The 16,538-nt window shown below is 43.1% G+C and overlaps 1 pseudogene; it reads left to right on the top strand.

Annotated features, from left to right (window-relative positions):
* Positions 1-1,276: 1,276 nt before the first annotated feature.
* On the top strand, positions 1,277-1,843 carry LOC132418222 (ferritin heavy chain pseudogene; annotated as a pseudogene).
* Positions 1,844-16,538: the final 14,695 nt, after the last annotated feature.

Here is a 16,538-nt window from a genome sequence, read left to right as displayed (position 1 = left end):
CTTAAGGCCGGCCACCTGAGGACCAGCCTGGGTTTCTTCCCCAGCACTGAGGGAAACGGAAAAACTTACTCCTTGTGCTTCATGGGTCTTTGAGGGATTTTTCATTCCACTCTCCATGAGGGAAAAAGGGAGCAGGACTGATACATATTATTGATGAATTTAGCAAAAGAAAGAAGAGCAAGATGATTCGGCTCTATCTAGACTGTTTAACTTTTGCATCTGCATTTCCACCAAGAGGAAATGCTACAAGCTTACAATGGCTTATAACCCGTAGTCAGCCAGAACTTCCTTTGGGTAACTAGTCAGGGTAGGCTCACTGCTGTCACAAATATCCCAAGTCTTGCTGGCCTAAGACAGTACATTTTTATTTTTTGTTCTTACCAAGATCCAGTGCACAGTGGTGCTGCAGGCGATGGGGTGATAGTCTCCTTGTGTCATTCAAAGGCTCAGGAAGGGAACCCATATGACAACAGGTTCGAGATAACCGCAGACCCGCTCAGCAGAAGAGGAAGAAACAAAAGAGAACGACACGATCTATTACAGAAGAGATACACGAAAGTCTTCTAATGTCAGAAAATGCCAAGCTTTGGGCACTTGGGATGGTCCCTATCTTACCTACAAGCTCCACACCATGTACCCCAAATAGAAAAGACTCCCTAACTGACACACTGAGCCCCTCCATTCACAGCAGAAGACTGTTAGTGAAATGGCGTCCCAACTGTAGATCAGATCCATGCCAGTTACCTTGGCTGATCACATGACTCCTTTACTCCCAAATACGAATGGACAAATGGTTGCCAGATACTTGAGGAAAGTGAAAGAGAAGATCATGATGAACAAACAGAACTATTTCTGGAGAAGAAAACAACTGTAATACAGGAAACGGAAGAGAACATTACCAAAACTTACAAATTCATATTCTCAGAATTTTAAGGAAGACAATGGGTTTATAAAATGAGAACAGCGTGCTATAAGAGGGCGCAACTGGAGAACAAGAGAAAGCCCTTGGAAACAGAAATATTTTTGCAACGTTAAAAACGTAATAGATACCAGGTGCGTACGTCAAAGTCACCCTGCCTTACCCAGCCTGTGACGCAACGTGGGTGCAGTGTTTGTGCCCCGCCAACACCACGGGACCTCTCCCGGTAACAGGACCAGGAGCCCACCGCCTGACTCCCAAAACGAACACCATTTCCGGTCCACCCCAGAGCGGCCGCCCTCTTCGCTCTGAGGCAGCTACCGCAGGCCCCGCGGCTTCGCCTTCACGCCCGCCACGATGCACTTGCCGCCCACCTTGCTGCCCGCGCCGCCCTCGCAGGTGCGCCAGAGCTACCACCCCGACTGCGAGGCCGCCGTCAACAGCCATTTCAACCTGGAGTTCCACGCCTCCTTAGTGTGCCTGGCCACGGCCGTTTACCTCGACCGCGACGACGTGGCCTTGAAGCACTTCACCCGGTTCTTCCTGCGCCGCTCCCGCGAGCACAGCATGCGGGCCCGGTGCCTGATTCGCCTGCAGACCCAGCGCGGGGGCCGCCTCGACTTCCAAGACATCAGGAGCCCAGTCAGTGTCAACTGGAAGAGCGGCCTCAAGGCCATGAAGTGCACCTTGTTCCTGGAAAAGTTCATGAACCACAGCCTGCTCCACCTGCACCAGCTGGCCATCGACAAGAGCGACCCCCACCTGCACCACTTCCTGGCAACTCACTACCCCAGCCAGCAGGTGGCGTTCATCAGGGAGCTGGAGGGTCATGTCACCAGCCTGAGCATGATGGGGGCCCCGGACGTCGACCTGGCAGGGTCCCTCTTTGACAAGCTCACCCTGGGCGACAGTGACAAGAACTGAGCGTGGACTGGACTTCCCCAGAGCCACAGGGTGACCAGAGCCCTGGTCACCGTGCCTGCCATGCAGACGGCAATAGTGCCCTGGCAGAAGAAGTTCACTTAAGTTTTTTTCTTCCAGCTTTGCCACTTCTTCCAATAAACTTATTTGGTTCCTAAAGAAATAAAGGTCTCTCCTTGGTTCCTGTGTGCAAATCGCTCACTTTTTAAAACAGGTATCCAGGAGGCTCTCCACCCACCCATGCCCCACCCACATGCCACTCAGGATCTCCACAGAGGGAGGGAGAAGGCATTCCATGGGGCCCTGGAGAGTGCAAAATACATCTTCCCCTTATAAACAATGTGGGTATATAGGGGTGGTGAGGTGAGGCGCTGCTGAATGCGGGTGCCTGCGAATAGCAGGAGTATAAAAACGCGGTATAAAAATCACAGTAGTGTGGCTTCTGGAGGAAGAAAGAAGGGAATGGGGTGGGACAGGGATTAAAATAAAGCGTCCTTAAAACTTTACCTGTAAACTTCGAGTTTACTAAAATATGTAAATGTTAGTGTCTGTTGATTCTGGGAAGCAAGATGGAGACCCCAGAAGCCGGCTTGGCAGGGTCCCTCTTTGACAAGCTCACCCTGAGCAACAGTGATAATGGTAACTGAGCCTCAGGCTGGCCTGCACACAAACACAGGGGTGACTCCCTCGTCACCATGCTGGACATGCATATTGCCCTTACAACACATGCAAATGTAGGCTTTTTACTGTACTCTTTCTTCCATTAAGTTAACATGTTACCACAAACCCCAAATTACTCAACAGAAGGACTGAAAAATATAAGGTCCCGGCTGAAGGTCAGTTTGTGATATTGAATATCAAGTAGAATAAAGCTCTGTGAATGTTAAGCCACGTTACTCTGACTCTGGCTGCTGTGAAGAATGTAGAGGATGAGGAGAGTTGAAGCTGAAAGGCCAGTTAAGAGATCAGTGTAGCAGGCCCAGAGAGACAATGGTGGCTTGAACTGCGTGTTGGTAGAGGAAATGAAGAGATGCAGACAAATTGCAGATGAACTGGATGAGTCTACAGGATCTGCTTTATGGACCAGAGGTGAGGAATGGGAAAGGACAAAAATAATCTAGGCTCAAGTTTGGATCTGAACACCCTGGCTGCTGGTCGTGCTATTTATTAAGCTGGGCGTATTTGCAGGGGGACTCGAGGAGCTGGGAAGGCATGTCATGTAAAATCTGAGGTGTCTATTAGATACCCAAGTGGAACTGTCATGCAGGTAGCCAGAAAAATGAAACTGGAGCTCAGGGGGGGATGTCAGGTTTGGAAAAATACATATGGGACATATTAGCCTATATATACATAGATGGGTTGAGGTCACGGAGTAGATAAGCTCACCAGAAAGGAAGTAGAGAGATGATGGCACAGGCGGCCCCAAACCCAGAGCAGCCAGCAGTCAGAGGATGGGATGAGACACTGGAACACCTAGAGAGCTGCTGGTCCCGCTTGGACCATTGCCTCATTCCAGACTGTGGCCACCTGTGTCTGCTCAGAGATTATCTCAAAATCAGCCTGTTCTTAATCTCAGCGTGGTCTCTGGTTTCTCCTTTCTAGATGTGGAGAGGCGTTAGCCTATTACCTTGTCTTCTTGACTATAGGTAGAAAGACAATTATTTCCCAGTAAAAGGATTTCCCAAGGAAACGACAGACCTGCTTTTCTATGTTTGGCTTTTGGGTTTTTTTCCGTTCCCCTTTCACAACTCTTCCCCTCTCTCAGTTCATTCTCTATTTGAGCAGATGAAATCTATTCCCATGTAAACCCTAAGGTTGTCTAGGTCTCAGAAAAAAATACTCAAAACATATAATTTCTTCTGTGTCGTGTATAGTTTACAAGGGTCAGAGTTAGAAATTTTCAGACTTCATACCCTATATTCAAAGACACTTGAGTAGCTTGAGTCATTTCAGAGTTAACTAGATTCCTGTTAACATTTACTGAAATATGAACAAGTGTAGCTAAGGAGTAATTTCTTTCTACATTTCCCTATAACTCTGCTTCAATACTTTCTTAAAAATGAGGATTATGGTCCTTTGAGTTTAGTTTCCAGAAAATGGTGTTGAATGGTATTTCCCCCTTTACTCTTTTTAGTCAAACTTGTTTTTTTCACTCTTTCTCTGTCTGCTTTGAGGTCCCTGCTCTCTCTCTGTTACAGTCTCAATACATACATACATATATATATATATATACACATATATATATGTATACATATATATGTATATAAACTGTTCTCCTCTAGATATGAGGAAGCACAGGCTGAGCAGCTGTTCATCAGTGTTTACAGCTATAAATTGACTGAAGATCCTTCTTACTCTCCTGTTTTGGAGAAGCAGTTCGGTGTCTTGGATCCTTCACCACAGGGTGACTCGATTCAAATCCCAGTTTAGCCACTTACGAAATTGGGGGAACTTGGGCATGTTATTTCACTTCTCTGCACCTCAGTTTCCTCAGATGTAAAACAGGGATAATAAAAGTGTCAACCCCATTGGAGAAAATATTTGCGAATGATGCCACTGACAAGGGCTGAATATTCAAAATATACAAACAGCTCATACAAGTCAGTAACAAAAACAACAAACAACCCTATCAAAAAATGGGCAGAAGACATTTCTCCAAAGAAGACATACAGATGGCCAAGAAGCACATGAAAAGATGCTCAACATCACTAATTCTTAGAGAAATGCAAATCAAAAGAACGATGAGGTCTCACCTCCCACCAGTTAGAATGGGCATCATCAGACTATCTACAAAGAACAAAGGCTGAAGAGGGTGTGGAGAAAAGGGAACACTCCTACACTGTTGGTGGGAATGTACATTGATGCAGCCACTGTGGAGAACAGTCTGGAGGTTTCTTAAAGAACGAAAAATAGAGCTACAGCATGATCCAGCAATCCCACTCCTGGGCATATATCTGTACAAAACTATAACTCATAAAGAGACATGCACCCCAGTGTTCACTGCAGCACTATTTACAACAGCCAAGACACGGAAGCAACCTAAGTGGCCATCGACAGATGAGTGGATCAAGAAGATGTGGTGTATATATATATACTACGGACTATTACTCAGCCGTAAAAAAGAATGAAATAATGCCATTTGCAGCAACACGGATGGACCTAGAGATTATCATACTAAGTGAAGTTAAGTCAGACAGAGAAAGACAAATGTCATATGATATCACTTATATATGGAACCTAAAGTATGATACAAATGAACTTATTTACAAAACAAAAACAGACTCACAGACATAGAAAACAAACTTATGGTTACCAAAGGTGAAGGGGGGAGGCAGTATAAATTAGGAGTTTGGGATTAGCAGATTCAAGCTACTCTATACAATACAGATAAACAACAACGTCCTCCTGTATAGCACAGGGAACTATATTCCATATCTTGGAATAAACAATAAGAAAAACGGATATATATGTATAACTGAATCACTCTGCTGTACACCAGAAACATATTGTAAATCAACTAAAATTTTTAAAAAGCATCAACCCCATTGGGTGGCTGAGATTAAATGAGTTAATATTTTCTAAATACTTACAACAGTGCCTGGCACATATAGTACATATATTTGTAAGCCACCATTTATCATCATTACCATCATTATCATTCACTTACTTCTAAGTTCATTTGTGGTGTTTATGATTTGTTGATGAAAGGATTTCACATTTATACTTTGCCACTAGGGGGCTCTCTTGCATCTCGACCAACTGTGTCACTCTGCATATCAAGAAGGAGAAATCCTTCCTAGCCGCTTGGCTGCCAGTTGCTGCCAGGCTTCAGGGAGGGCAGATTGCTGTTTTCAGTGCCCCAAACTCAGGCCCAAGCCTGGAGGTGAGTTTTGCTGTGACAACCCTCTGTGGTAATTCCCCATTTGTCTCAATCAGCCTCCCCTTTAAGTCGGCCCCTAGAACAATTGTTTTGCTTATTCTTCCCCGACCCAGGTTGCCTGAGCCTCCCTCCTCTTTCCATCCTGAGCTACAGTCCACTCCTCAGAGGTGGGAAAGACTGAAAGGATGAAAAGCTAATCCTGATCCCACCCATCTTCTGGATGTTGGGACCTGAAAAGGAGAGGAATGGGTGGATTGGAAGGGGAGAACGGGCAACAGGGCTACTGATAACATAATAACGAAAATGTATGTCACCACGCACTTGATTTAGCAAAGACGTTCTCAAGCTTTGCTGCACCTTAGAGCCACCTGGGAGTTTTTAGAGCTCTCAATGCCCAGGCCACCTCCAGGACCAATTACATCAGTCTCAGGGGCAGGACCACGACATCCCAGGTATTGAAAGCCAGTGCAAGCACACCTTGCTACTCAAAATGTGGTCCCTGGACCGGCAGGTCAGTGTCATCTGACAGCTTGTTAGAAATGCACAATCCCAAGCTCTACCGCAGACCTCCGGAATCAGAATCTGCATTTTAACAAGACCCCAGGTGACGAATAATATGCACATTGAATTTTGCGCAGCATTCTTCAGCATCCTATTTGTTACACGTGGCTGCACCTTGGAATCGCCTGGGACGCTGGAAAATAACACTGATGCCTCGATTTAACCAACTCACTCAGCCATACCCTCATGTAAGTACGGGACCAAGCACAACAAAAACATACCAAGCACAATAAAAACCCGAACAACAATGATTGAACCAACAACTATCGATCACACACACATATTTACATACCGGCTTTTGCGCAATGTGCTGTTTTGTCACAAACTGGTGTTTTTAGAGTACGGCTTGGCAAACTACAGACTGCAAGCCACATCTGGCCCCAAAGGGTTTTGATAAACAAAGTTTTACTGGAACACTGCCGCACCCAATCAATTACCCATTGTCTGTGGCTACATACGCACTAGCACTACAACTGCAGAGTCAGCCATTGCAACAAAGACCGTGTGGCCTGCAAAGCCTAACACGTTACAGGAAATCTTTGCCAAGCCATGTTTTACAGTAATTTGCCGCAAGCCCTGAAGTCATCTCAAGCCATCAAATATTTTAAACTTTTCACCTGTCTTTATGCAGCTCTTTGTCTTTTCCCGTTTCCTTCCATTTTTGGGTCGCTTTCAATGAATATTCTAGAATGGCTTGGATGTTTATACTATTTTATACACATCCCTAACCCTCACACTCCCCAGAATTGTAGTTGTCACCTTCCAGACTGACATCTTTGCGAATTTCAGCACGTCAACCTGTCAACTTTCTTTGTGTCTTCAGTTTCCTGGGCTCCACATGTGGCTTTGTTAATTAAGGGCCAGCAGTCATCTCTCTTCTGGGAGCATCAGAGTGGGACTAGCCATTTTGATTCTCCATAATCACATATTCGTCACAGAAGCTGTTTAAAGTGTACTCATTTTTAAGTTACTGCAATCCATTCCAATCATTTTTCTTACTGTGAGGCATTTAAGGTTCATTAATATGCAAAGCGACTGCCTTGCCTGAGGAGGAATAGACTCCTTCCCTTTCATCTGTATTTTAACGTTTATTTTTTGGTAACATTTCTTTTGGTTTACAACATGTTATATCTGATATTAACTATGCCACATGCAACGAGGAGATTTATTCTCTCTTTTTTTTTCTGTGCGCTAATTCCCTGGGCATGATTGTTTTTTCTCCCCAAAGTTTAATTCTTCTATAAAGTTCATGGAGAAGTAAAAGTTCCACCTTAAAATATGTTTTAGAACCGTAATTCAAGAAACAAACCTAAAAGAAAACATTCTAGGAGGGAGCATTCATGCAGCTTTTGACATTTTTAGCCAAATGGCCCAATTAAAATAGCCAAGACTTTTTAGCCAAATTCTTTCAACAAATTATCCTGGATTCTTGGAAGTTTTCTGCGCTATGCTTGGCACTAGGAATATAATATGACTAGGGCACAGTTCCTGCTCACAAGCGTGGTGGAAAAGATGCACACACAGAGAGATACCACCCATCTATCTGAGTAAGAGCTAAAAGAGGAGGCTTACAAGGTGCCGTGTGAGTGCAGGAGAGGAAAGGGTAGAGTCTGGATCTTACCTGGGTCGAAGGCAACATCTGCTGTGGAGGTAACACGGAGTCTTCAGAGAGGAACTGGAGTTCTACGAGTGGAGAAGAGTGGAAAGGGTATTTTAGCTATGTTCATTTACTGCAGAGGAGCCAACAGAGTGGGAAAGGTTACAAATTCAGGAGTGGACTGGGATACAGTTAATGAGAGAAGACCCAGAGGAGACAGGGGAGAGGCAGTGGATTTACGTGACACAGGAGGAGGGAGAGAGTTTTCCCCTTTAAGGAACTCTCCCAAAACTCCTCTCTCAAAAGTAATCACTGGCTTACTAATTCACATCACAAAAGTCCTTTTCAGCACTTGCTCTGCTTGATCATTCCGCAGTTCTTAACAGTGTCCTTCTTTTCTTACCTTCCTTGTCCTTTCGTGGTTTACCTAAGGTTTATCTATAGAGAACTATATAAAGCGAACCATTCTCCTGCATTCTGCTGTTGGCCTCTTCAACCCTTGTTGAATATATATTTCCCCTCCAATTCAGCCACATCCATGGGCCAATCTTTCTCTCTCTCTCTCTCTCTCTCTCTCTCTCTCTGCCCCCACTCCCAGACGCTTCCCTTGATTATAACACTTGCACAGCCATCTGTGAAACATCTCCTTCTGGATGTCGCCAGAAAACTCAGATTCCCCAAGTCCCCAGATGAACTCACTGCCCCTTCACTAAACTCCCCCTAGATTTGACACACCTTCTGGGAGTGTCACAAGTAAAACATTTCAGAGTCGACCCTAGACTTCTGGTCTTACTCAGTCTGAACATCTCTTTCCTCTCCATTAGCTCTTCTCTTACCTGACACCCCCATCTTTTGCAGGCTCTAATCATCTATGATCTAACAATTTCCATAATCTCTGTACTTGTCAGGGTTCTTGGTGGCAACCACAAAATGGGACCCTGGCTCATCAAAACAGAAAAGGCATTTTAGAAGGATGCCTGGTAGCCGATGGGGAATCCCTAGAACTTTGCTCAGAAAATGGGAAGCATCATATGGAGCAGAGCCTTGTTTTCTTTTTTCTTTTTTTTAACATCTGTATTGGACTATAATTGCTTTACGTTGTTGTGTTAATTGCCGCTGCATAACAAAGTGAACCAGCTATACGTATACATATATCCCCATATCCCCTCCCTCTTTTTTTCTTTTTTAACATCTTTATTGGAGTATAATTGCTTTACAGTGGTGTGTTAGTGTCTGCTTTATAACAAAGTGAATCAGTTATACGTATACATATATCCCCATATCTCTTCCCTCTTGCGTCTCCTTCACTCCCACCTTCTCTATCCCACCCCCCTAGGTGGACACAAAGCACGAAGGTGATCTCTCTGTGCTATGTGGCTGCTTCCCACTAGCTACCTATTTTACATTTGGTAGTGTATATATGTCCATGCCACTCTCTCACTTCGTCCCAACTTGCCCTTCCCCCTCCCCATGTCCTCAAGTCCATTCTCTACATCTGCGTCTTTATTGCTGTCCTGCCCCTAGGTTCTTCAGAACCATTTTTCTTTTTAAGATTCCATATATATGTGTTAGCATACAGTATTTGTTTTTCTCTTTCTGACTTAGTTCACTCTGTATGACAGACTCTAGGTCCAACCACCTCACTACAAATAACTCAATTTCGTTTCTTTTTATGGCTGAGTAATATTCCATTGTATATATGTGCCACATCTTCTTTATCCATTCATCTGTCGATGGACATTTAGGTTGCTTCCATGTCCTGGCTATTGTAAATAGAGCTGCAATGAATATTGTGGTACATGACTCTTTTTTTTGTTTTTTTTTTGCGGTACACAGGCCTCTCACTGTTGTGGCCTCTCCCGTTGCGGAGCACAGGCTCCGGACGCACAGCCCCAGCTGCCATGGCTCACGGGTCCAGCCGATCTGCGGCATGTGGGATCCTCTGGACCGGAACACGAACCCGTGTCCCCTGCATTGGCAGGCAGACTCTCAACCACTGCGCCACCAGGGAAGCCCGTGACTCTTTCTGAATTATGGTTTTCTCAGGGTATATGCCCAGTAGTGGGATTGCCGGTCATATGGTAGTTCTATTTTTAGTTTTTTAAGGAACCTCCATACTGTTCTCCATAGTGGCTGTACCAATTCACATTCCCACCAACAGAGTAGGAGGGTTCCCTTTTCTCCACACCCTCTCCAGCATTTATTATTGTTGACTTTTGATGATGGCCATTCTGACCCGTGTGAGGTGATACCTCGTTGTAGTTCTGATTTGCATTTCTCTAATGATTAGTGATGTTGAGCATCCTTTCATGTGTTTGTTGCCAATCTGGATATCTTCCTTGGAGAAATGTCTAGTTAGGTCTTCTGCCCAGTTTTGGATAGGGTTGTTTTTTTGATATTGAGCTGCATGAGCTGCTTGTATACTTTAGAGATTAACCCATTGTCAGTTGCTTCGTTTGCAAATATTTTCTCCCATTATGAGGGTTGTCTTTTCGTCTTGTTTATGGTTTCCTTTGCTGTGCAAAAGCTTTGAAGTTTCATTAGGTCCCATTTGTTTAGTTTTGTTTTTATTTCCATTTCTCTAGGAGGTGGGTCAAAAAGGATCCTGCTGTGATTTATATCATACAGGGTTCTGCCTATGTTTTCCTCTAGGAGTTTTAGAGTGTCTGGCCTTACATCTAGGTCTTTAATCCATTTGGACTTTATTTTTGTGTATGGTGTTAGGGAGTGTTCTGATTTCATTCTTTTACATGTAGCTGTCCAGTTTTCCCAGCACCACTTATTGAAGAGGCTGTCTTTCCTCCATTTTATATTCTTGCCTTCTTTGTCACAGATTAGTTGACCATAGGTGCATGGGTTTATCTCTGGGCTTTCTATCCTGTTCCACTGGTCTATATTTCTGTTTCTGTGCCAGTACCATATTGTCTTGATTACTGTAGCTTTGTAGTATAGTCTGAAGTCAGGGAGTCTGATTCCTGCAGCTCCGTTTTTTTCCCTGAAGACTGCTTTGGCTCTTCGGGGTCTTTTGTGTCTCCATACAGATTTTAAGATTATTTGGTCTAGTTCTGTAAAAAAATGCCACTGGTAATTGGATAGGGATGGCACTGAATCTGTAGATTGCTTTGGGTAATATAGTCATTTTCACAATATTGATTCTTCCGATCCAAGAACATGGTATATCTCTCCATCTGTTTGTGTCATCTTTGATTTCTTTCATCAGTGTCTTATAGTTTGCTGAGTACAGGTCTTTTACCTCCTCTAGGTAGGTTCATTCCTAGGTGTATTCTTTTTGTTGCAATGGTAAATGGGAGTGTTTCCAGCCTTGACATTTTTCACCAAACAGGAAGGGTGCTCAGATGTTGAGCTGTCCAAAGGGATAAACATATCATCTAGTTTTTTCTAACCCTCCTTTTGTAGACGCTATTGGTGCTCTGCCCAGATCAATTTGACCAGCCAGGACAGCCAAACCCCCAGCTGCTTGTGCGTGCTGCAGCTGACAGCTTACGTCTGTGATGTTCTCAGGAGTGCCCCTGGCTAACTGGGACGGCCAATGATAGAGGCAAAAGAACCTGAACACTTGGCCCTGTCTCTGCAGTGAGATTTGTGCTCCAGAATCTGTCTTGTGTCAAGCCAAGGTTAGATTTTGCCTAAGATCACATCCTTGCTTGATTCCTTCTCCTGCCCTATTCGGCTTCCCTTACTTGTGTACAGTTTTCCCCTGAGTATACTCCTTCAATAAACCCCTGTCTCGGGCTCTGTTTCCAGAAAACTCAACCTAAAATCCACCCTTAAACACAGGCAATACAACTCCTACTTCATTTCTTTCAATCACACTTACCACTCTGTATGACAATTTTTTTATACACATGCACATTATACACATTCCTTAATAGGCTATAGAATCCTTGACGGCAGGGAGTATGTGGGGTCTTTTCCCCTCTCCTTAAGCACTAGCATACATGTAATAGGAACTTTAAAAAAAATGGTAAGCTGAACCTAACTGAACATAAAGGCCAGATCACAGTGGTTTAAAAAATGCATAGAAGTGAGAGAGACGAGACAATAAATGTAGTGCTAGGCTATTCTTTCCAATGTCGTTTCTAAATGTCTTTCTAAATGTCGTTATTGGCGTACCTATTTTATCCCCCTACTAGATTGTGGATGATAGAGCAAAAACAAGTTTTTAGTAATTAGTCTCTGGCCAAAAGTATCTCATAACAAGACATAAAGTTTATGCAATCTGGTTAATTTCCCAAAGGGGTCAGATTTATTCTTTCTTTTCTAGTTTCATTATTACCTACTCAGGAAGGGCTCAGGTTTAAAATTTTGTGACTTAGCAATTTGTTCCATTCGAATGTCTGAACATAAGCCTGCATGGCCAGGACGAAGGATTTCACCCACGGTGTTCGCATATTTCCAACCTATATTCCTTATCGCTCACCCGTTATGCACAATTACTTCATATTTGGCATATGATTCCAGTTTTATTACCATGTTGGCTCAAGGGTAGGACTCTGTGTGTGATGGACATGAGACACAGTTTACTGAGCATTTATTATATATAGAATACTGTTTGATCAATTGTTGGGGGTTAGACGGTTGACAAGAAAGAACAGAAAGTGTCTCTATGCAGAAGGAGCTCAAGCTAGCTAGAATCAGGGCATCCACAGCGTAGGATCACATACAGAGGACCTCCATTAACCAGTTTCAAATTGGTTAATAATTAATGCTGAGCCTCTAAGATCCAAGAGGGTATAGCACAATGGGATGATAAGCAAGCACCATGTCAATCAAGAAAGAACGTTTTTTGGAGAGAAATTTTCAAGTGTGCGGATGAACCACATTTGAAAAGACACTTTCTATATTTGCAAATGAAGCAACTGACAAAAGATTAATCTCCAAAATACACAAGCAGCTCAATATCAAAAACACAAACAACCCAATCCAAAAATGGGTGGAAAACCTAAACAGACATTTCTCCAAAGAAGGCATAGAAATTGTCAGCAAACACATGAAAAGATGCTCAACATCACTAATCATTAGAGAAATGCAAATCAAAACCACAATGAGGTATCACCTCACACCCGTCAGAATGGCCATCACCAAAAAATCTACGAAACTATAAATGCTGGAGAGGGTGTGGAGAAAGGGGAACCCTCCTGCACTGTTGGTGGGAATGAAAATTGATACAGCCACTATGGAGAACAGTATGGAGGTTCCTTAAAAAACTAAAAATAGAACTACCGTATGACCCAGCAATGCCACTACTGGGCATATACCCTGAGAAAACCATAATTCAAAAAGAGATATGGACCACAATGTTCACTGCAGCACTATTTACAATGGCCAGGACATGGAAGCAACCTAAATGTCCATCGACAGATGAATGGATAAAGAAGATGTGGCACATGTATACAATGGAATATTACTCAGCCATAAAAAGAAACGAAATTGAGTTAATTTGTAGTGAGGTGGACGGATCTAGAGTCTGTCATACAGAGTGAAGTAAGTCAGAAAGAGAAAAACAAATACCATACGCTAAAGCATATATATGGAATCTAAAACAACGGTACTGATGAACCTAGTGGCAGGGCAGGAATAAAGATGCAGCCGTAGAGAATGGACTTGAGGACACAGCAGAGGAAGGGGAAGCTGGGACGAAGTGAGAGAATAGCATGGACATATATACACTACCAAATGTAAAATGGATGGCTAGTGGGAAGCTGCTGCATAGCACAGGGAGATCAGCTCGGTGCTTTGTGACCACCTAGAGGGGTGGGATAGGGAGGGTGGGAGGGAGGCTCAAGAAGGAGGGGATATGGGGATATATGTATACATATAGCTGATTCACTCTGTTGTACAGCAGAAACTAACACAACATTGTAAAGCAATTATACTCCAATAAAGATGTGAAAAAATACATAACATAAAAATGGTTTTATCTTTGTACAAAACAAAAAAGTAAAATCAAATCAAAGACACTTTCTCAATACTCCTTTCTAGCCCATGCCCTCCTGCTCATTTTTACTCTAGAATTCTCAAGACATGATTCTGGACATGCTATAACCAAACACTGGGACAAACTGAGAGGGTGGTGATCAGTCTGGATTTCAGGCTGAGCTGCTGCCATTTGGTGAGAAGCCACTGGTCCAAGTTCTGACCCTCGTCTTTACAAATACATGGCTTGCTTTTTCTCAGTGAACCCAAATGTGAACAGTTCTACATGAGGGATCAGCAGGCTTTTTCTCTAAGGCGTAAATATTTCAGAATTTACAGACCTATGGTCTTAGTCACAGTTATTCAACTCTGTTACTGTAGTGTGAAAGCCACAAAGAATATGTAAATGAATGGGTGTCGCTGCAGTCCCAATAAAACTTTACTTATAAAACTAGCTGGCTGGTCAGATTTGACACACAGGTTGTAGTTTGACAATCCCTGTTCTAGAAGATTGACTTACACCAACAGTATTTCCAAGAGTCACTCATCAGCCAGATAAGACTCACATATGACCAGGACAGATTACCTCCCAAGAACGTCCTACCAGGAATTAGCCATTAATGTAACTCTACTACACATCAAAAGGCTGCTTAGTAAGCAGTGGGTCAGGCAAATTTTCTTGGTTTTTGTTCTTCCAGAAGTGACGCTGAGAAAACGGTTTAAATGCCAAGTATTTACTTGGCAGAAAATCCCTGGAAATACCAGTAACAAGTAGAAGTGTAAAAAGCAGGGAAGGGAAGGAAGCCAGTAAAATTTGCATCGATGACAAGGATCACTAAGGGCAACTTCCTGATAGAACAGGCCTCAGATTTATTCTACTCCTGAGGCAAGGGAGTGGGGATATTTATCCAGTAACTCCATCGGCCATTGGGTGAGGGTTGCTTCTGGGAGGGCAGAGGGCAGACAGGGCTCCAGTGTCCAGACAGAGGATTCAGGCAAAGAGTGGCAGGTGCTGGCAGCTGGAAGTTGGGCAGCATGGATGGACATGGGAGATGTCAAGGCGATATGAGTGGGGCATCAACAGCATCTGCTACTCCTTTTTTCTCCCAAGTGATAGTCACAATAAGGTAATATGAATTAATGAGTAAATTTTCTACTATAGGAATTTTTCTGAATAAGTGGAACTGGTCCTGTAGAAACCAACCAACCTTCCTCTCCATGGTGTTGGATGGGTACTAATACATATTTTAAACAGCTAACCTCTTTTCTGAAGTACGCCTCATGAGGCAACCATACTTTATGGAATCCTAACATGGAACATGTTAGAATTGTCATGATGATAGCTTACTTTTGTTGGCTTATATTTTGTTCAATGGTTTCCTTTTTGAGAATTAAGGAAACATGGAGCTTCATACAGCTCAACAACAACAAAACAAACAACCCAATCCAAAAATAGGCAGAAGACCTAAGTAGACATTTCTCCAAAGAAGACATACAGATGGCCGAGAGCCTCATGAAAAGATGCTCAACATCACTAATTGTTAGAGAAATGCAAATCAAAACTACAGTGAGGTACCACCTCACACCAGTCAGAATGGCCATCATTAAAAAGTCTACAAATAACAAATGCTGAAGGGGGTGTGGAGAAAAGGGCACCCTCCTACACTGTTGGTGGGAATGTAAGTTGGTGCAGCCACTATGGAGAACAGTATGGAGGTTCCTCAGAAAACCAAAAATAGAATTACCACATGATCCAGCAATCCCACTCTTGGGCATATATAATCAAAACTATAATGAAAAAAGATACATGCACCCCTATGTTCATAGCAACACTATTTACAATAGCCAAGACATGGAAACAACCTAAATTTCCATCGGTAGACGAATGGATAAAGAAGAGGTGGTCCATATATACAATAGAATACTACTCAGCCATAAAAAAGAATGAAATAATGCCATTTGCAGCGTCATGGATGCAACTAGAGATTATCATACTAAGTGAAGTAAGTCAGGAAGAGAAAGACAAATACCATATGATATCACTTATATGTGGAATCTAAAGTAGGACACAAAGGAACCTATGTATGAAACAGAAACAGAATCTCGGATGTAGAAAACAGACTCGTGGTTGCCAAGGGGGAGGGGGTGGGGAAGGGATGGAGTGGGAGGCTGGGATTAGCAGATGTAAGCTTTTATATATAGGATGGATAAACAACGAGGTCCTACTGCATAGCACAGAGAACTATATTCAATATCCTATAATAAACCATAATGGAAAAGAATGTAAAGAAAAAGAATATATATGTATATATATATGTGTGTGTGTATATATATATATATATATATATATATATAATGTATAGCTGAATCACTTGGCTATACTGCAGAAATTAACACAACACTGTAAATCAACTATACTGCAATTTTAAAATATATATATGGATATATATAAAATAAAAAGGAAACATGGGGCTTGCTCACCAGAGGTGAGGTCAATACTTGTCCCGTTCTTGTTTGGCCTCTGTCTGTGGCAGTTCAGTACACTACGTGCTCTGTGCTGCCATGTTTATTGGAAGAGGAGACCAAAGGCTGGCCTATGGAAGAGGAGAAAGTGGACTAGCGGCGGAAGAAGAAAAGTGGGCAATGAGGCCAGGGGATGAGGACCGGAGAGAATCAGACGCAGCGGGGTTTGGACAGAAGCAGGGCGAGCAATACTCACTGCA

This window comes from Delphinus delphis, chromosome X (genome assembly GCF_949987515.2).
Source record: "Delphinus delphis chromosome X, mDelDel1.2, whole genome shotgun sequence".
NCBI lineage: Eukaryota > Metazoa > Chordata > Mammalia > Artiodactyla > Delphinidae > Delphinus > Delphinus delphis.
Note: the sequence above shows the minus strand (reverse complement) of the source record. Positions and strands in the feature narration are given on the sequence as shown.